Source organism: Hordeum vulgare, chromosome 6H (genome assembly GCF_904849725.1).
Source record: "Hordeum vulgare subsp. vulgare chromosome 6H, MorexV3_pseudomolecules_assembly, whole genome shotgun sequence".
NCBI lineage: Eukaryota > Viridiplantae > Streptophyta > Magnoliopsida > Poales > Poaceae > Hordeum > Hordeum vulgare.
This window is the reverse complement of record NC_058523.1, coordinates 356,137,865-356,158,639: the sequence shown is the minus strand read 5'-3', so window position 1 is coordinate 356,158,639 and position 20,775 is coordinate 356,137,865. Positions and strand designations below refer to the sequence as shown.

The 20,775-nt window shown below is 43.6% G+C and overlaps 1 long non-coding RNA gene across 1 annotated transcript; it reads right to left on the bottom strand.

The window, feature by feature from the left end:
* Positions 1–17,213: 17,213 nt before the first annotated feature.
* Positions 17,214–18,313, bottom strand: LOC123406196. Its single transcript, XR_006612037.1, has 3 exons — positions 17,720–18,313; positions 17,524–17,577; positions 17,214–17,322 (listed from the first exon to the last, which is right to left on the bottom strand). It is a non-coding gene; the product is annotated as an uncharacterized LOC123406196 (long non-coding RNA).
* Positions 18,314–20,775: the final 2,462 nt, after the last annotated feature.

The following is a 20,775-nucleotide window of genomic DNA, read 5'->3' as shown; positions in this document are numbered from 1 at the left end:
ACTACCCGACCTGAGTACAAGTTACTCTCGGGGACTCTTACAGTGAGTGCATTCCGAGTCCCACAACTACTCGCACTCGGTCATGTTATTTACAGACTTGAGCTAAACAAAGACAATATGGATAAAGACAACTGCCGGTGCAAGCACTCGACAGAAGTCTCGGGGACTACACCCACTGGGTTCACTCGGAGTGAACCCATTGCAAACAACAGATGCTATCCAAAAACACCCAGTGGGTTACATGAGAAAAGTAAATACTTACTAGCCCACTTACTCCGATATCATCCCGCAGCTCCAAGCTCCACTGGTACAAGGACGCGACGGAGTCGTAGGCCCTCTTGGCTTCTCCAGCCATCAGCTCTGCCTGCACCATGGCTCCCTTGGCCGCTCCCACCTGCTCCTCCGGGAGACGCTGGATGTTGAACTCGACATTCGACGAGCCTGGCATCGTCAGAAGTTCCTGAGGCATCCCAAGGTCCGCTCCAGTCGGCACCTCAACCACCAGCGCCGGTTCAGTCGGCGGCAGCGCCTCAGTCAGCGGCACGTCGGCGGCGAGAGCAGCAACAGGCGGAGCAGCCTCAAGAATGGGCTCCGCAGCTTGTTCAGCTCTCCCCTGTTCGCCCTCGTCCACGCAAATCGCCCCTGATAGACCGAACGACGCAAGATCTCAGAAAAAGAAAGAGGCAAAACCTATGATAGAATAAAACACTCGAAGTCACTACAACGCACCTGGCTGGGACGAGACGATGTTGTCCGTGTCCATGGGGTCATCCTCCTGGCGCGCCGGAGAGGTAGCAGAAGTAGCGACTCTGTCGAGTGAAATCCATTCGACCAATGAAAAGGAATTCACTCGGATATCAGAAGAAATCAGAAGATCGATACACTTACGTGGAGGTGACGGGGACAGCAACCCTCATCCACGGCAGAGCCTTCCGAGGTTTGGACCCACTCGGTTTGGCCGCCTTGGAAGGCTGACCCACGGGCTCAGCGGCAGCGTCCCTAACACTCTTGGTGCTCCGAGCACTCGGGACCACCGGGGCAGTGGGCGGAGCACTCGAAGATGCTGGAGGGGCCGAGGGAACGGCAGGCTCCTATCGGCGCTTGGTCCGATGCTCTGTTTGTGGAGGCGGCGAGTCTTGCTCTTCGTCTTCCTCCTCTTCCTCGCTAGTCTCTTCCTCCGACTCCCCGCTGTCGGAGACATATTCAGCGCTCTCCACGCTGCCTTCCTGGCTGCCTTCCTCCTCCTCGGCCGGGTTCCCGTTCGAGACGGGAGAAAACCAGTTGGTCCACTCCTGCATGAAATTCAGTCGGCGACATCAGACGTCACACAGAGATTCAAGCAAACGATTAGATTAAGACAGTTAGGAGCACTCGACAAGTGCCACTCACCTGATTCGGAGGAGGATTTTCCGCGTAGAAAGGCTTCACTCACCGAGATCCTTTGGGATTCTCGCAGGGGCCTGTGATCTGGAGTACCCACGAGGTCACCCTCTCCTCAGTCACACCCACAACATTGGTCCGAGTGGAATCCTCGGGCCGCGTATAATGCCACATGGCATGGTCGCGAGCCTGCAGGGGTTGGATACGCCGACCGAGGAAGACCTCCAGCAAGTCTATGCCAGTGACCCCCCTCCCGACGACATCTACAAGCGCCCCAACCAGAGGCTGGATGTCGTTCTTCTCCGCCCTCGTGAGCGCGAGTTGCTTAGGTGGGGCGGGCCGATCTAAGCTAAAGGCAGGCAGCCCTCTCGAAGCATTCGGACAGGCGATATCCTGGCAGTAGAACCACGTCGACTGCCAGTTCCTGACCGACTCACTTAGCTGGAGGGCAGGATAACTGCTCCAACTCATTTTCTGGAAACCCAGGCCCCCGTAGAGCTGGAGAAGATGTGTTTTATCATCCGACTGGCTGAGTCGTTTGATGGTTTGGGACCTAGCAGAAAATATGTGCTTGAATAGCCCCCAATGGGGAGGACAGCCAATGAAACACTCGCACAGGACTATAAAAGCAGAGAGATGGGCAATGGCGTTCGGGGGAAAGTGGTGAAGTTGTGCCCCGAAGTGATTCATGATGCCCTTGAAGAAAGGATGCGGGGGCAAGGAGAATCCTCGATAGACGTGGCTGAGCAGCAAGACACGCTCCCCCTCCCGGGGCGCCGGCTCGACCTCGTTCTCCGCCGGCGGCCTCCAGGACTTGTGCACGATCATCCCGTGCTCAACCAGCTGCAGCAGATCCCCCTCCGTCACCGTGGAGGGGAGGAAGTCGCCTTGAATCCACCCCGCCGGCAGCGATCGCTGTCGCCGCAGAGCAGTAGCCGCCGCCTTCCCCTTCTTCTTCCTCGACTCCATCTTGCTGGTCTGACCCTTGGTCATGGCGGAAACTGTGAACCTGCGGGAGGAAGGAGGAGGGAGGAGTGTGGAGGCGCTGGAGGTGGCGAGAGAGACGGAGCAGGCGAAGGCAAGAGATTCGGCGAGCGTAACGAAGAATCCTCGCCGCCGAGATTTAAGCAGGGTTCCGACTAGGTCGCTGGCAGGCGGGCCCGAAACCTTATCCCCCGACCCACCGCGGCGATATTAGTGGAGAGGTTGAAGGCGCGAGAATCGAGGCGTCAGGGGCTACTCGAGCGCGATGGCGTCATCCCCGCTAAGCGCGCGGAACCCGAAATTTGAGATCCCGGAAAATCCGCCGCTGTCAGTTGACCGGTCGCGTCAAAAGATGCCGCAGAAGCACTCGGCTTCCGACAGTCTGTTTCACGAGTACTTCCACTCGGATCGTTGGTCAGAAAAGATAAAATGGATTGAGGCAAGCAACGCCCAAGCCAGGCCCGCTGTAGTCGGATCCAAACTTCAAGCATTGCTTCGTCGTTTCAACCCCAATCCATTCGGGGACTAATGATGGGGTTATAGTCCTAGGGTAGGGTCATACGCATGTCATGTAGGTCTTACCCAAGGACTACCCCTCACAAAGGACAAGACCCTTAGTCAGTTCCGACTGAATTAAGGAGGCCCCATCATCCAATCGGTAACAGGTCCTCGACCATCCAGTCGGAGGTTAACATTCAGAGGATATCAAGCTAACCGACTGGATACCACTCGGTACATCGCAACCCTCCTCGAGGGAAACGGTCGTACGTTTCCGGGTGCATTTATTGGCATTTAGGGTGTACGTTACCTGTAACGTACGCATTCAATCCCCACTACTCCACCCCTGTACCGGAACCGTTGTGGAGGGCAGCGCACTCTATATAAGCCACCCTCCCCCACTGGTAGAGGGGTTAGCAACTCATTGTATTCCATATTTCCACTCGACAACAAGCTCCTTGAGCACTAAGACGTAGGGCTATTACCTCCACCGTAGAGGGGCCTGAACTCATACGACCTCGCCGTAGCTAAGACTCTGCCCATCCTTTTCGTACCCTACACATCTACTATCAGGCTTATACCCACGACATTGGGGAAATTAAAGCAAGGATAATATGAAAGAGGATAAGAAGAAGAAATCAAGAAGAAGGAGGAGAAGGAGGAGAAGGAGGAGGAGGAGAAGGACAAGAAGGTCCTTGGCCTTCTCCTTCTCCACCTCCTCCTCCTTCTCCTTCTTCTCTTCTTCTTCTTCTTCTTCTTCTTTCTTTTCATTTTTCCTATTTCTTCTCCTCTTCTCCTCTTGTTGGAGCTAAATTACCTAACTATGTCTTTTTGGAGCTAAATGGGCTAATTATCCCATTTTAGAGGAAAACAAGCTAAGTATATAATATTCATGAGCTAAACAAGGTTCTTATGCCATTTTGAGCTTATTATGGTATTTTGGAGCTAAATAGGCTAATTATGTCATTGTTGGGGAAATTGAAGCAAGGATAATATGAAAGAGGAAAAGAAAGAGGAGTAGGAGGAGAAGAAGAAGAAATCAAGAAGAAGGAGGAGAAGGAGGAGGAGGAGAAGGACCAGAAGGTACTGGGCCTTCTCCTCCTTCTCCTCCTCCTCCTCCTCCTCCTCCTTCTCCTCCTGCTCCTTCTTCTCTTCTTCTTCTTCTTCTTTCTTTTCATTTTTCCTATTTCTTCTCCTCTTCTTGGAGCTAAATTACCTAATTATGTCTTTTTGGAGATAAATGGGCTAATTATCTCATTTTTGAGGAAAACAAGCTATGTATATAATATTCATGAGCTAACCAAGGTTCTTATGCCATTTTGAGGTTATTATGGCATTTTGGAGCTAAATGGGCTAATTATGTGTTTTTGGGGAAATTAAAGCAAGGATAATATGAAAGAGGAGAAGAAAGAGGAGGAGGAGGAGAAGAAGAAGAAATCAAGAAGGAGGAGAAGGAGGAGAAGGAGAAGGAGGAGGAGGAGGAGAAGGACTAGAAGGTCCTTGGCCTTCTCCTCCTTCTCCTCCTCCTCCTCCTCCTCCTCCTTCTCCTTCTTCTCTTCTTCTTCTTCTTCTATCTTTTCATTTTTCCTATTTCTTCTCCTCTTCTCCTTTTCTCCTCTTCTTGGAGCTAAATTACCTAATTATGTCTTTTTGGAGCTAAATGGGCTAATTATCTCATTTTAGAGGAAAACAAGCTAAGTATACAATATTCATGAGCTAACCAAGGTTCTTATGCAATTTTGAGGTTATTATGGCATTTTTGTGCTAAATGTGCTAATTATGTCTTTTTGGGGAAATTAAAGCAAGGATAATATGAAAGAGGAGGAGGAGGAGAAGAAGAAGAAATCAAGATGAAGGAGGAGAAGGAGGAGAAGGAGGAGGAGGAGAAGGACTAGAAGGTCCTTGGCCTTCTCCTCCTTCTCCTCCTCCTCCTCCTCCTCCTCCTTCTTCTTCTTCTTTTCTTCTCTTCTTCTTCTTATTATTATTATTATTATTATTCTTATTTTCTTTTTTCTTTTTTCCTCTTATTCTTCTTCTCCTTCTTCTTCTTTTCTTTTTCTCTTCTTCTTCTTCTTATTATTATTATTATTTTATTTTTTCTTCTTTCCTCTTATTCTTCTTCTCCTTCTTCTTGTTTTCTTCTTCTCTTCTTCTTCTTCTTCTTCTTCTTATTTTCTTTTTTGCTCTTATTCTTCTCTTCCTCTCCTATTTTTCTTCTTCTTCTTCTTCTTCTTTCTTCTCCTTCCCTTCCTTTTGCTTCTTCTTCTTATTTTTTTCTTCTCCTTTCTTCTTCTTCTCCTTTCTCCTTCTCCTTCTTCTTCTTTCTCCTCCTTCTTCTTCTCCTTTCTCCTTCTTATTCTTCTCGTTTCTCCTTCATCTTCTTCTTCTCCTTTTCTCCTTTATTAAACAGGAAACTAACCTAAGTAAACCTAAACTTAAACTGAACCTAAACTAAACTAAAACTAAGCTAAAACCTCAGTAAAACATATAACTAATTAAACAAAAACTATTTAAAAAAAGAAGAAAGAAAACTAACCGGGGGAGGAGGGCCGCAGGGGGAGGAGAGGCCGTAGGGGGAGGAGGGCAGCAGGGGGAGGAGGGGCACGGTGAGGGGCGCGAGGAGGGCGACAGCGGTGGGGTGGGGGTGGCGTCGGCGGCTGCGGCGGTGGGCAGGGAGGCCGGAGGAGGGCGCGGCGGCGGTGGTGGTGTCGGGGGTGAGAGAGAGGGGTGTTGGGTTGGAGGAGGGGGCGCAGGGCGGCGATGGAGGAGGGTCCAGGGCGGCCGGGGAGGAGGAGGGGGCGCAGGGCGGCGGTGGAGGAGGGTGCCGGGCAGCCGGGGTGGAGGACTGGGTGTAGGGCCGTGGTGGAGAGGGTGCAGGGCAGCCGGGGAGGAGGAGGGCGCAGGGCGGCTGGGGAGGAGGAGGGCGCAGGGCGGTTGGGGAGGAGGAGGGTGCAGGGCGGCGCAGGGAGGCCGGAGGAGGGCGCAGCGGCGGTGGTGGTGTCGGGGGTGAGAGAGAGGGGAGTAGGGGTGGCCGTTAGGGGGAGAGAGAGGCGCGTGGGGGTGGGGCTAACGGCCGTTAGGGGGGCACCCTCTTTGCCGTCCGCCTCCTGACGACAAAGAGCATGCTGGCAGATGGCAAAGAAAGTGGCCGTTAAGGGGGAGAGAGGGGCTGCGGGGTGGGCCGTCGATGCTCTTTGCCGTCTGCCTGCATGCTCTTTGTCGTGAGCTGGCAAACGACAAAGAGCTGGCTGATGGCAAATAGTACCTTTGGCATCAGCCTGCTCTTTGTCGACTGGTTTCTGGTATCTAATGGCAAAGAGGGTCTTTGCCATCAGCTAGCAGACGGCAAAGAAGCAGCAGATGGCAAATAACTGTTTTCCAGTAGTGCCCCCGTCGTCTCATCGGTCCTCTCCCCTCCTCCCTTCCATTGTCGGGCACCTCGCATGCGGGCTCTCGTCGGGCGGCCGCCGCGGCCACTATCCTCGGTCTCCCGGCGCACCCCTGGCAGAAGCGGGCACTCAGGCGAGTTCGGGTCGTCGCCCAGAGCTCCCTGGTGGCTGGAGCATCCCCGGGGACAGCCTGTGCTGCCGGATCGGCGCCGGCTCCCGGCCCTGTCCTGCTTCCCCACTCTCCCAGCTCGAGCGGGAGGTTGGAGATGAAGCTGACAGGCGAGGCCCCCGCGTCAGCTACTCACCAGTTGGGCCCCTGGCTTTAACTGGTGGCGCCCTGACCGTTGGCGTCTCCCACGCACGAAGGAGCGTTAGCGGGAGTATGCCTTTGGCGTCACCACGGCCTCCCAGGCGGTTTGCGCAACCGGGCCGGCCCATTGGCTATCTGGTGCCTAGAGCGCAGGATAACCCATCCATGTTCCACCTTTTATTTTTTGTGTAATCTTCAAAAATCGCATATAAATTCATTTGAACTCCAATTTGGTTGATTCAAATTCCTGCAGGTTACAAATATAGATTCAAAAATCGCATATATCTATCCAAATATGTGCATGGCACATTGTTCAAATCAACCTTTCTGGGGTGTTTTTATTTAAATCCAAATCTGGATAATTTAAACCACACCTTGTGAAATTCCTAGAGGATCCAAATTAACTCCAAATGGAGTGATTCCAATTTCCAGAGCCCTCTAATATCATACCCTATTTTTATAGCCTTGGTTAACATTTTTATCTCGCATATTTCTTCTGCTATAATTAAATAGCTTCCTTTTGCTATTTATTTACCATTGGAAAATCCCTATAATATTCATTTGAACTCCAAATCTAGTGAAACAACTTCCTAATTATTCTTAAAATTATTCTTTATTAAACGAGTGCCTCCACTCATTTTTATCATGATAGTTTCTGTGGGCTTCATAAAGGATCCCTTATTCCTCCATTCGTCCATTAAAAATTCTCTGATGATCTAACCTCCTATTGCAAGCCTTAGGTATTTTTCTTATGACCAGAGAGGTCCAAGGAAAATATAACTTCCATTTTTATAACACTTCCATTTTTGCTTATTGTGTGGCTTATTGTGTTTGTTTCCGACGATAGTTGACGGAGTAGACGAAATACTCGGAGTTGGATCAAAAACCTCGAAGACCCCGAGAACTTATGAGAGCAAAGGCAAGCAGCCCTTTGACCATCACTAAGCATATGATATAATTGCATGTTAGTAGAGCAAATATTTTTGTTGCATATGATCATAAGTACCGGTAAATCATTGAGGTTATGTTACCGATGGCTCCCCCGGAGCACATGCATTGAGCTTGATCCTACCACCTATGAGGGTCACGCTAATATCATGTTGACAAGTAAATCTATAATACCAATAGCATGAGCATGTTGTTGGTATAAATCAAAGGTTTATGAAAACCCCGTCGGGTGACACTAATGCCCGAGGGTGATGATGAGTTAGGTGGCCACTTTTGGTGAAGTGGTGCACCGGGTACTTTGAGTGTGTATGATTTCGGAAATGGGATTAGATTTATGATGTGTCGACCGTCCCAACCTTACATGTACGACCATGTTACCCCTTTATGGGATGGGGCTGTGTTGATTACTCTCGTCGGTGCTTGCAAAGAACCACATTACTAGTGGCGGGAGTGATGTGTGGTCACTCTTGTGATGGGGTCATGCCAGGTTGGGTGACTAAGCCGTTTTTACGTGTTCTAGGCACACCGTTGGTCCCTGCATGGTCAATACTGTCCAGAGTCGGTGCTCGTAAGACGTAAAACATGTGGGTTGGGTACCTATCGAGTGGACCTCTTTGTCTAGTATTGTTAGGGGAAAGGCATTGGTCGGGCACTTACCTCTACCGCTAGTCGTGGATGACCCGGAAGTTTCCCGGATCTCGTGGGTCCAGCGTACTACCTCTGTAGAGTGTAAAACACTTCGAATAGCCGTGTCCACGGTCAAGGACAGTTGGGTAATCCTGCTTAAACTACGTCCAGTCGTTTCCGCATAAAGCAAGTGTGTGTGAGTATGTGGTAACATGGTGTTAAAATAAACAATTGATATGACCAAGGTTGATGACTTGGCATATAGGGTGAACCCGAAGTGTTCAGCCCTTGGCAGATATATTCATATCTGTAACCTATTCTTCAAGTAACATTTAACTTATGTTGCATACCCATGATCATGTTTGTTTACCACCAAGATGATATCCACCAAAGATGCATGTTATGGTTATACTTCAATTGCATTGTTCATACCATGGGCTGTTTGCGAGTACATTCAAAGTACTCATTGGGTTGCTACTGATTATTTCATTGACCAGGTATGAGAGATCAGTATTTGGTGATGAGTAACTCGGTGTCGTTCTTGCGAGCTAGGACGCTTCTGAGTCTGAATGCCTGTAGGTTAGGCGGATGGCATGGGTTCACGCTTTCGACCAATATTTCCGCTATTGGTCCAGTTTGATGTGTTGGACCTCAAGGCCCTATATATGTAAGACTTGACCGCTAAGGTCATTTATTGTATCAGACGGTATGTACGGATGTAAGACTCTTAATATTCAATATCTGTGTGTTCGGTGAGCTTTGATCTCTGGGATCACTGAGCATGTTCATTCGGCGATCTCGGCTCGTAAGTCGGGGTCCCCACAAAGTTGCCGTCTTGAGGCAAAACTTGGGCAGGAGCACTTTTGCCCTCTGGTGGAGCGATTCCGCCGGGGGACCCCCCCCCCCCGAATGGGGAAATAATCATCATCATCATCACCAACAACTCTCTGGTTTATTTGGTGCAAGATTATATGTTCAGATCCATTATGCTATTTAATACCCCTCTGATCTTGAGCATGATTATCATTTGTGAGTAGTTACTTGTATTCTTGAGGTCACGGGAGAAATCATGTTGAAAGTAATCATGTGAACTTGACATGTGTTCGATATTTTGATGATATGTATGTTGTGATTCCCATAGTGGTGTCATGTGAACGTCGACTACATGACACTTCACTATATTTGGGCATAAGGGAATGCATTGTGGAGTAGTTATTAGATGATGGGTTGCGAGAGTAAAAGAAGATTAAACCCTAGTTTATGCACTATTCCGTAAAGGACCGATTGGATCCAAAATTTTAATGCTATGGTTAGAATTTATTCCTACTACTTTTCTCGTTGTTGCGGATCCTAGCGAGAGGGTTAATCATAAGTAGGAGGTTTGTTCAAGTAAGAACAGCACCTAAACACCGGTCCACCCACATACTAAATTATCAAAGTAGCGAACACGAATTAAGCCAACATGATGAAAGTGACAAGATGAAATTCCCGTGTAACCGCAAGAACACTTTGCTTATCATAAGAGAACATTTTAGCGTGCCCTTTTCCTCAAAAGGATTGGGATACCTTGCTGCACTTTTGTTACTACTTTTGTTACTTGCTCATTACAAATTATCTTGCTATCAAACTAATCCTCTACTTACAATTTTAGCACTTGCACACATTACCTTGGTGAAAATCACTTGTCATTTCCTTCTGCTCCTCATTGGGTTTGACACTCTTAATTATCGAAAAGGCTACAATTGACCCCATATACTTGTGGGTGATCGGGATAATGCTCTAATAATGATGATCATCACACTTTTATTTACTTACCACTCATGGATAACTCGAGATAATGAATGAAGCAAGATGACTCCAATATGAATGTCTCTCGTAATGTACCAAGATGTGGAATGATCTAGGGTGACATGTATTCAGCATACGAACTTTGGTGGCTTCTCCACAAATGCTATTATAAATGGTGGCTTTGCCACGAATACTATGTCAGCTCTATATAATCATGCAAAGCAATATGATGATGAAAGAACTAGTCATGTGAAGTGACGATGGAATTTGCATGGCAATATATCTCGGAGTGGCTATGGAAATGGCATAATAGGTCAGTATGGTGGCTGTCTTGCGGAGGATGTAATAATGCTTATGTGCAACACAGCGTATCATGTTGCAGGGTTTATATGCAGCGGCGAAAGTCGCACCAATCCTCGAGGTGAGAATGGGCTATGCCCGGTACTAGAGAGGCTAGCAAGTATGAGGAGGTGAGATTGCATATGTCCATGGTGTCACATTAGTCATCAAGAACTCATATACTTATTGCAAAGTTTTATTAGTCTTATCACAAATCAAAGTACTACTTGCATGCCCGGAGGCACAAATCAAAGTACTACTCGCATGCCCCGAGAGAGAGGGTTGGTAGGAGTTAACAATCGCGCGACTCCGACTCGAAACAACACTAGGTTTTTAACAAGGAATATAAATGCTCCCACATCATCACCTTGGCTTTTTAGTTTTTCATATGTTCAAGAAGTTTTAACATATCTTAATATCAACACCTCTCTAAATCAATAGTTATGCACTCACACATTTTTCATATCACCCCGTCAATATTCATTAACCACAACTTCTCTATATGTGCTACATGATGGTTTTAATTATCGCTTATTGAACATGTATTATTTTTTATCTAGTCTTATGACCCATGAAATTTAACATAAATATTTGCCTATATCTTAAACAAATATAAGTCAAGAACGATAGCATATTATTTCTATAAGATCTACACGCCACTGTGCTTAGAAAAATATAGGTGAAGTACTAGAGCAATTGCTAAGCTCAAAAGATATAAATGAAGCACATAGACTATTCTAACAAATCATTATGATGGGGTGTCTCTCTCAAATAGTTGTGTCCAGCAAACAATGATTGTGGCAAACTTAAAGTAAAAGTAAACAAAAGCAAATGACGCTCCAAGCAAAACTCATATCATGTGAAGAATAAAAATATACCTTCAAGTAACATACCGATGGATTGAGACGAAATAGGGGATGCCTTCCCGGGGCATACCCAACATTAGATGCTTGAGTCTGCCTAAAATATTACCTTGGCGTGCCTTGAGGATCCCCAAGTTTAAGCTCTTGATACTTCTCATTCCTCTGTCCAATGAAATAATACCCAAAACTTGAAAACTTCAATCACACAAAACTCAACAGAACTTCGGAAGATCCGTTAGTATAGGCAATATAATAAACACTTTTAGCTACTGTTATAAATTCATTCTTATTTTATTTTAGCATAATATACTGTATTATAACTTCTTCATGGCTTAGACCCCCCGGGTATATAATCCATAGCATAATTAAAACAAGCAAACTATGCATGCAAAAAACAGAATCTATTTAAAACAGAACAATCTGTAGTAATATATTTAATTTCCCTACTTCTGTAACTCCAAAAATTCTGAACAATTAATTAGACCTGGGAATTTTTTATATCAGTAGTGTCTAAACAATTCAGCTTAGAAAGACGTTCGAGTGAAATCAGAGAAATTTTGTAGTGGGCGTCAAAGTTTCTCTTTTTTCACCGTATCAATTCTACTCATTGTGCAAATCATCCCAAAGGATTTACTTGGAAAAAAAATACTAACTAAAACATAAAATCACAATAATTACAGCATCAATAATCATGTTATCACAAACAAACAGAAAGTAAAGGAAAATTTTAAGATAACTATTTGGTTGCCTCCCAACAAGCGCTATTGTTTTATGACCCTAGCTAGTCATAATGCATAGTTTCAAGTGTTATCATCTTTGACATTTAATCCATAAGTGGCCCTCATTATAGATTCATAAGGTTGATTTATTCTATTTCTAGGGAATTGTTCCATCCCTTTATTTAATGGGAATTGGAAACTTATGTTGCCCTCTTTCAGATCAATGATTGCACATATAGTTCGTAGGAAAGGTCTTCCAAGTATAATATGACAAGTAGGATTGCAATCAATATGAAGCACAATAAAAATACATGCACATAATTTTTATTTGTAATTATAAGAACATCATTAATTCTAACTAAGGCTTTCTTAAGGGTAGAATCCGCAAGATGCAAGTTAAGGGAACACTCTTCTATATTAGTAAGATTAAGCACATCACATAAAGCTTTAGGTATAGTTGAAACACTAGCACCAAGGTCAAACAAAGTGTTTCATTCATATTTATTTATCTTAAGTTTGATAGTAGGTTCCCACTCATCATGCATTTTTTTAGTAATAGAATTTCAAGCTCAAGTTTCTCATTATAAGCTTTTACCATAGCTTCTACTATATGTTGAGTAAAAACTTTATTTTGTTCACAAGAATTGGGTAAGATAATAATGGGTTGCAGAAAGGAAATAAATTCTACTAAAGATAAATTATCATAATTAAGGTCCTTGTAATCGAAGATAGTGGGCACATCACTAGTTAAGGTTTTGACCGCTCCAATCCAACTTTTTTCAATTTTATCAATAGGATCATCACCCTCCAAACAAAAGGAACGCTCCTTAACTAAAGTTGACTCATCTACAATACCTTTATCATTAGTATCACAGAAGTAAACAAATATTCAATAGTAGAAGCAACAATCATTTTAGGGTATTCATCATGATTATGGTAAAAACCGAGTGCAAGAGCCTTTTCTAGGAATTTTCGCTTAGCTTTCAATTTAGTGTCCCTCTCCTTATTCTCATTGCTTGAAATTTGGATGGATTTAATAGTGTCACTAAAATCATGCTTAGGTGGCAAAGTTTTTCGTTTAAGGGTTTCTACATCAATAGCAATTATATCCACAATTTTAGCCGAAATATCAACAATATGCAAATTTTCCTTTACCATAGTATTGAAAACCTTTTGAGAATTTATGAATTACTTAATTGTGTTCTCAAGATCAGAGAGTATCCTATTGGAATTTGTAGATGAATTTCCATAGGAATTTCCATAAGAATTTCCCTAATTGTTGGAAGAATTTCCGGGATAAGATGTAGGACTGAAATTACCTCTACAAGCATTATTGTTAAAATTATTTCCAGAGACAATGTTAACATTAATAGCATCATTATTTTGTTAAATCAAGGTAAACAAAGGCATATCATCAGGATCAACAAGAGCTTTATTTATTAGCAACCAAGTTCATAAGACCGGACATGAAGGCATCATGGTTATCTTTAGCAACAACACATATTGACATATAATTTCTTATGCTAGAGTAACAATTCATTCACAAGGTAAAATATGAATCAAGAACTCTATCTAAAGAAATTCCAATTTAGCATAACTTAGGAAAGAGTCAATATAAGAGCTTGAAAAGCAAATCCACATACTCAATCATCTTATGGTCTTTCATAATTGCTAACACTCACGCAGTACCTATGAGGTCAAAGCTTTAATCGGACATACAGAAAGATAGGGGCTTATAGTTTTGCGTCCCAACAATTTACCTCAAGGGTAATGTCGACAATAATGACTCATGATCACCTACATCTGAGTGGATATATTTGTCTAGATCATTCCGAAACACATGACGCTTGCCAAAATATAAAGGCGAAATAAAGGAAATGGTGAAGATCACCACGACTCTTACATAAAGGTAAGTACTAGAAAGTAAAGGTAAGCGATAGACCCTTTGAAGAGGGAAGCAGAGGTTGTCATGCGCTTTTATAGTTGGATGTGCAATCCCTTAAGGCAAAATAACGTCATTTTATACACTACAAGAAATATGCTCATACATGACGTTCTTTAAGATGTCGTTGATGAATTCGTCATAAATCTATGACGATTTCATCCCAGATTGTCGTAAGCCGTTTGAGGGGATCAAATCTACATATAAATTACGACGAGGTGAGTCAAAAATGTCGTAACCGCCTAAAATGAGATCATCATAACTTTTACGACGATTATAAAAATGTCGTAACATGTTCTAACTATGTTGACATGTCACTCGTGGGTCCATTCTATCCCACCTCATCCTAGTTTGTGAAGCAACATACTATTATGTCATTCCAAAAATTCTCGAAAAGTTCTCATAAATACTTTGGATCATGTATTCCTCAAATATTTTAAAACCCTTCCTTCCATAGTTCGAAAATAATTCAGCAATATTCACTTTCCTATTTTGTTCAGAATAGCACTTTGTGAAGCAAGTGCTATTTATATTTCTTTGATTACCCTTCAAATTTTTTGGGCACTCTTTCCTATCCAAATCATTGCCTCATGAAAACTTTCGTAACCATTTTCCTTGTAAATCTTTCTCAGCAAATTATCGAAGTTTGTGTTCAGCTAACAACTTTGTGAAGGAAGTACTAGATAGGAATATCCTAATGAGTTGAATATTTTTCACATCTTCTATGTGCCAAAAACATAGTTCTCCACACAATTTTAGCCCCATCTAACAACCCATGTGAGCTCATCATCCAATCTTTGTTTCTGGTAATATTTTTAATTTGTGAAGCAACTACATTTTATATTGCTTTATAGTTGATGCAAATTATGCCATCATCATATACGTTCCTTGCTAGTGGTTGAGTACTAGAACATTTTTGGTGTTTCTCTGATTAAATAGATACCCTTTAGTAAAGGGATCAGCAAACTATGCCATGAATGTGGCCCGCTTCCTGCTAAATCATAGATATTTCCAACCAATGATAACTCTTCCCACGGATTACCCCACTATATCCAATCTGAGGTGTCCACACTCGATGGAGGGCTCGGTGGAGGTCGGCGTGACTTCCTCAATTGTTGTTACAGTAACTTATGTAATTAAGTTACAGTGATTCCACACTAATGTTGCCACGTCACCATGATTTCTATTGTTGATCTCGCGTTAGTTCAAATGGTTCGAATTTGAATTTAAAAATAAAGTCAAGCGATAAAAGTTTTTGAATGTGAAAATAAAAATGTTCGGATGTGTCGGATATTACCTAGGAGAATTGTTATTTAGAAACTATTAATTTTAAGGGGTTTTATTGCGCTAAAGTAAAATAAAACTAAAGCTTTTAAATAATAAACTAAAAACGGAAACAAATAAAAAAAGGAGAAAAGAAACCCCCCTTGGCCCAAACTGGCCCGGCCCCATCCAGCCCACCTAACCGGGGGTATTTAACCCCCCATCTAACCCTAAATCCACTCACAACCTCACTCCTAGTCCACCCTACGCCTCCACCCCATCCACGAGGGAAAGCCCCCCTCGCTCTCCCTCCCACGGCGCCCCTTCTTCACCACTGACCGCGCAGGCCCTCCCTCCCCTCGCTCACCTCACCCCGCCGCCGCGACGTCCTCCAACTCCCTCCACTTCGCCTCTCCTCCTGATTCGCACGGCTTCCCCATGCAACCGGGGTAGAGCCATGGCGGGGATCCTGGCGTGGGCCGCACCTCGCATTGCGTCCCAACCAGGGTTTTTCGTACCGATGGCCGTCGCCGACGCGGCGCTGCCCTCCCCGCAGACGTGGGCCCCGTTGGCGCGGATCGTCATCGTGGCGCTGGCGCTCGTGCGCTTAGCCCTCACCCCGATGCTGGTGCTGGTGCGCTTCGCCCTCACCCCGATGCTCGTTCTCATGCGCGTCCTCTGCGTCCCGGCGGGAGCCCTCGCCTGCCTGTTCTTCGCCACTGCGTGGGTCACCTCCGCGGCCTCGGCTGCACAGGTCGTGGTGGGCCACGCCTGTGGCGAGGGCTCAGCCCCCTTCATCTTCCTCCACGAGTTCATGTAAGGGGCATTCAAGATCTGCGTCTACAGCTTCCTTCTGTTCCTCACGCTTGCAATCCTGTTGGTGTGCGTGGCCTACGTGATTGCAGTTGTATCTGGGTCCACTTCGGGATTCTAGAAGGTATCGTGCAAATTAACTCCCTGTGACGTTTATTCCCTTCGAAATTGCAGTGCAGCAGTACATAGGCAAGTGTTATCAGCATGTTCTAGTTAAGTTGCCATATATGTTATGTTAAGTAATTAATTTCGTAGTTCAGGTTGTCCTGATGTGTAGTAGTAGTAGTAGCTTACTTCCATGTGTGTTCATCACTTCATTTTCATCCTACCATTTCAGGGGGAAATGGTCGGTTCTGTAATGGAGGATGTGGGGATATTTGGTATGCATGCGACAACTTGCGTTATGATCCCAGCTCTTGTTCTTGGTCTCTGGAGGGAGTGCCAGGCGGACAGGAAAGCACCATCGCAGTTCTGTTGAGGTATATATATATACCTCCCCCTTTGCTTTGCTCCCCTGTATCTATGAGCTATATGGTCTTTTTTAGTTATAATCTACATATTTTGTGTAGTCTCTAATTTCTTAATGTAAGAAGCACCCGACTGAATTAGAAATTCAGGACTTCCCCTGTTCTTAGGGCTCGGTCTTTCTGTTCTACTCCTGCAATGACTAATTATTCCTCTGTACATTTAAATGGCCTTCATTTGAACTTGGTGCAGCACCTCGTCACCACCACCAACCATGGCGACGGAGTTGGCCTACGCCCGCCCATGAAGTCGGGCAAGCTTGGGTTCGAGGGAACCCAGGAGGTGCAGCACCGGATCTGCATCACCCTCTCCTCCAAGTCCGTCAAGAACCTCGAGAATAATGAGTCGTCATGCATTATTTAGCTATTCATGTATGCTTACCATCATTCAATAATCTGCAGCTTGTTTACCACTACTTATCGGAAACTGAGAATCATGAGAGGCTCTGATGTACTGGAATGGGTATGTATGATCACACACATACTATCATGTCTCTAATATTTCTCCATTTTCTGCTTTTGAAAATTTTGCTAGAAAATAAATAAATAGTCGTGTTGCCTTCACATTTGAGTCTATTACTTGTTTTTGTTTCGTATGGTTTCGTATCACTAGTTTCTGCATGGTTTCGTATGGTTTCTGCATGGTTTCGTATCACTAGTTTCATCACTACTAGAAAAGTTGTCAAAAACTCTCTAGCCATCACGTACAATTCATGGGATAAACTACCACCATTCAAAAGTTGTCAAAAAACTCTCTAGACAACCATTGTAGCCGTTCATCTCTAACAAGAAATAGTGCAACAACTAGAAAATATATTTTCTTTCCGTAATCTTCAGTCATGAGACACCACCCAGTCCTTGGATTTACGTGCATATCATTCTTCACCAATTACTACCACGCCTCGTGATGCTTCTATAACGGTGGAGCATCTGTTCTACAAAAACATGAATGATTTATAAGTCAGTACATTTAGCTCTTAGGGATTGTGTCACACTAAATCAAAAGAGCAAAGTTATACAATCGTGAATTGTATGTATATAAGTAGTATATATTATGTACACAAAATATATTTTCTTTGGTAAAAACACATAATATATTTTTCAGAAGTTGTTGCTCAATAATCTGGAATGCGTACATTGATGCATCTTCAAAAGTAGGAGCAAGTAGGCCATCCATGGATGATGTTATTCTGCAATCAAATAGATTAAATCTTCTATTCAGGTCAATCGAGGATAACAAGAAATGTTGTAACCAAACAGATTGTCATTGCTTTCAATCTTTCAAGTCTAAACATTTAAATGATGTGTTAACAAGTATGTGTAGGCACATACCAAGTAGTACCCATTTAGAAGATCAGCGTCATCACCTCCACGAACATGCATCCATGTTTGCATCTTCACCTTTAAAATGGAAAACTGCAAAAAAGAATGGTCAATGAAGAATATAACTAGTTAATCATCTGTTGCACGGCCTCTTGTGCATGCCCCAACAATTCTCAGTGTTAGATCTGTCCTGTTCATGGCAGACAGTACGATCGCCCAAATTCAGAATATGATAACATGTTGTACTATGCATCATGATGGAAACGGTGCTTATCTGTGCATATCGCTGCCATTTTTCTTGGAGGTGATGTCGTACATAGGTGCTAGACATTTCGTGTAGACAGCCGGCTGCGCGATCTCGAAACCGCGTTTCCTCACGTTGTTTGCCGCAGCCGCTACTCAGATGAGCACCGCGTGGCCAGCTCCGTTGAGGACGGCGGTGGGGGATGTGCACGGGAACTGAGACCTAGTCGACATCACCTCCAGCTCGCCCGGAATTAGTTGCTGCGCTTGACGATGGTAGGAAGATTGGAGAGTGGAAACGAGAGGAGGAGGTGGCTGGATGGAAGGGACGCGTCTTGGAACATTTTTTTTGGGAAATCAAAACAACAGGCTGCACGGGAACCTAGATTTAGTTGGTCATTATCTTTCTCTTTATTTATTTATTGTTTGAGAAGATAAGGAAGCACATAATACTCGCTAAACAGAACAAAAAAAAACAGGTAGACCCATGCCCGCTAGGGAGGTATCGCAAGGTTTGTTCGGACGTTGAACACGTGCACCCTACTAATAACAACCAAGGATTACGAGTTGTTGGTCATTATTGGCCTAATCTGTAGTAGTGCATGTTTCCTTCACATTTAAGTCTTTTACTTGTTTTTGTTTTTATCCTTGATTAGTATCAATTGTTGTATTGTAGACTTAAAATTGTGTTGGTTGCTCTTTTACAGAAGCTCAAGTGTGAAGTGTGAAGCCGTGAAGTGTAAACCCAAGTGTGAAGCTGTCAAGTCTTACTCAGTTTAGAGTAGCATATTGTAGCACATCTGTGTTGTAAAGATTGTAATAGATTTATTTAGTCGTATATTTGATAAATTTTATGTGTTCTTAGTTTCATTTGAAATTCATTCTTGAATTGAAAGTGGTCAAAAAGACAATATATTAGTATTAAATTTAGATTGATTATAAGTTTGTGTTGTCACCTGTATTGGATCAGATATATTTGTGCCTTCATAATGCTACATATCAAAATATAAAAATCTTGAGGCCCAAAATTTGACAAAATTTTGAGATCAGCATGACATTTTGGACCCGTACAAAAATGAAATGGCCAAAAAAGAAAATCAATAGAAAGTAAAAGGCCACAAACCAAAATTCAAAAAAAATAAAATTAAAAGTGGCTATAAATAGGCTAAGGCCCAAAAAGAAGCCCAATAAGAAAAAGCCCAAAAAAATAAAATCAGCCCATGTGATCAATTGAAATTGGTTGGGCCGATTTCAACCACGACGTTTTGATTTCGTCATAATTTTGCCACGTAGGAGTGGATTTGATTGCTAACGACGATTTAGGATTGTCGTAAAGGTTACGACAATTCAGGAATCATCGTAAAAGTTACGACGATTTTGATCAAAACGTCGCTGCTGTTCATTTGTGACGCTCCGTTTTCGACACTTGGTTTTTCGTCGTGAGATCGTCGTAAATTAAAAACCGTGACGATGTAGTGACGAAAAAATAGTGTTGTGTATTAACATATTCCTTGTAGTGATATTGCCCCTTGTGATAAAGAACTTTATTATGAAGTCTGTCACTTTTATTTCTTCTATGTCACAAGTTCGTATAAAGTTTATTTTCCGCACACTAATGGGTCACACATATTTTGAGAGAAATTTTTATTGCTTCACTGATGACAACTTACTTGATGGATCTTACTCAATCCATAGGTAGGTTTAGTGGACTCTTAGCAAAACTGGATTAAAGGTGTTTGGATGCACAAGTAGTATCTCTAATTGGAGCGGAAGTTTTTGGCTAATATGGGGTGGAAGCAAGCCACACATGTTGAAAGATCTATGAGCATATAACTTCTATTCGTAAATAAGCAAACATAACCCATCATGTTGTCTTCCTTGTCCAACACCAACTTCTTAACAAATAATATTTTAATGAGTTCTCACAATCACAAAAGATGTCTAAGATAATATATTTATATGTGAACCTCTCTTTCTTTATTACTTCCTTTTAATTGCAACAATGACCAATAGCTTTGTTTGTCAACTCACAACAAATTTCAATCGATATACTTTTTATATGTGACAACATCACTCCCCATAAGATCATTATATATACTCTTTATCTTTTATTATATATTTATTTCTATTTCTATGTCTCAAGATAATAGCAAGCAAGCAAAGCCCTCAAATCAAAACTACTCTTTAGTATATAACTCTCGGACTAGCTTACATAGGGGGAACATAAACCATAACTCAAAACTAGATCACACTAAAACTTTATTCTGCTAGATGAAGATATAACCAAAAGGATCGAATGAAGAAAAACGAAGAAAGCAGGAGGTGTGATGGTAATACAATACCAGGGAACCTCCCCCAAGCTTGGCAGAAGCTACGGGGAGTGCCCATACCCATGTGTTTAGTTGTCTTTCTTCGGAGGTGGTGATGTTGGAGTTGTTGGTGAGGTTGAAGGCTTGTCTTCTATCTTCCAAGGCATGGGCTCACCATCGTAATAAGATGAAAGACTCTCTGGGATCCTCAAGTCTGCAGCCAAACTCATTTTCTTAAATCAGTATTCATACTAACAGTTTTCGTTTTGCAAGTCATAGATCTGGGCTTGGAGATGCTCGATTTTCTCGTAAATCTTGAAGACATGATCCCAGATGTCCTTGGCGTTTAACTTGTGCCTATCGATAAACTCTGCAATCATCATCTGATTGGCATTGAGTCGTCATTCCACCATCCCTTGGCACTTGAAGACTTGTTGCTCCATGGCGTTGAGCCTTGTGTGCACGCTTCCGGTCTTCTTCGGCCCCTCAACGTCACGAATGTGCATCACCCCC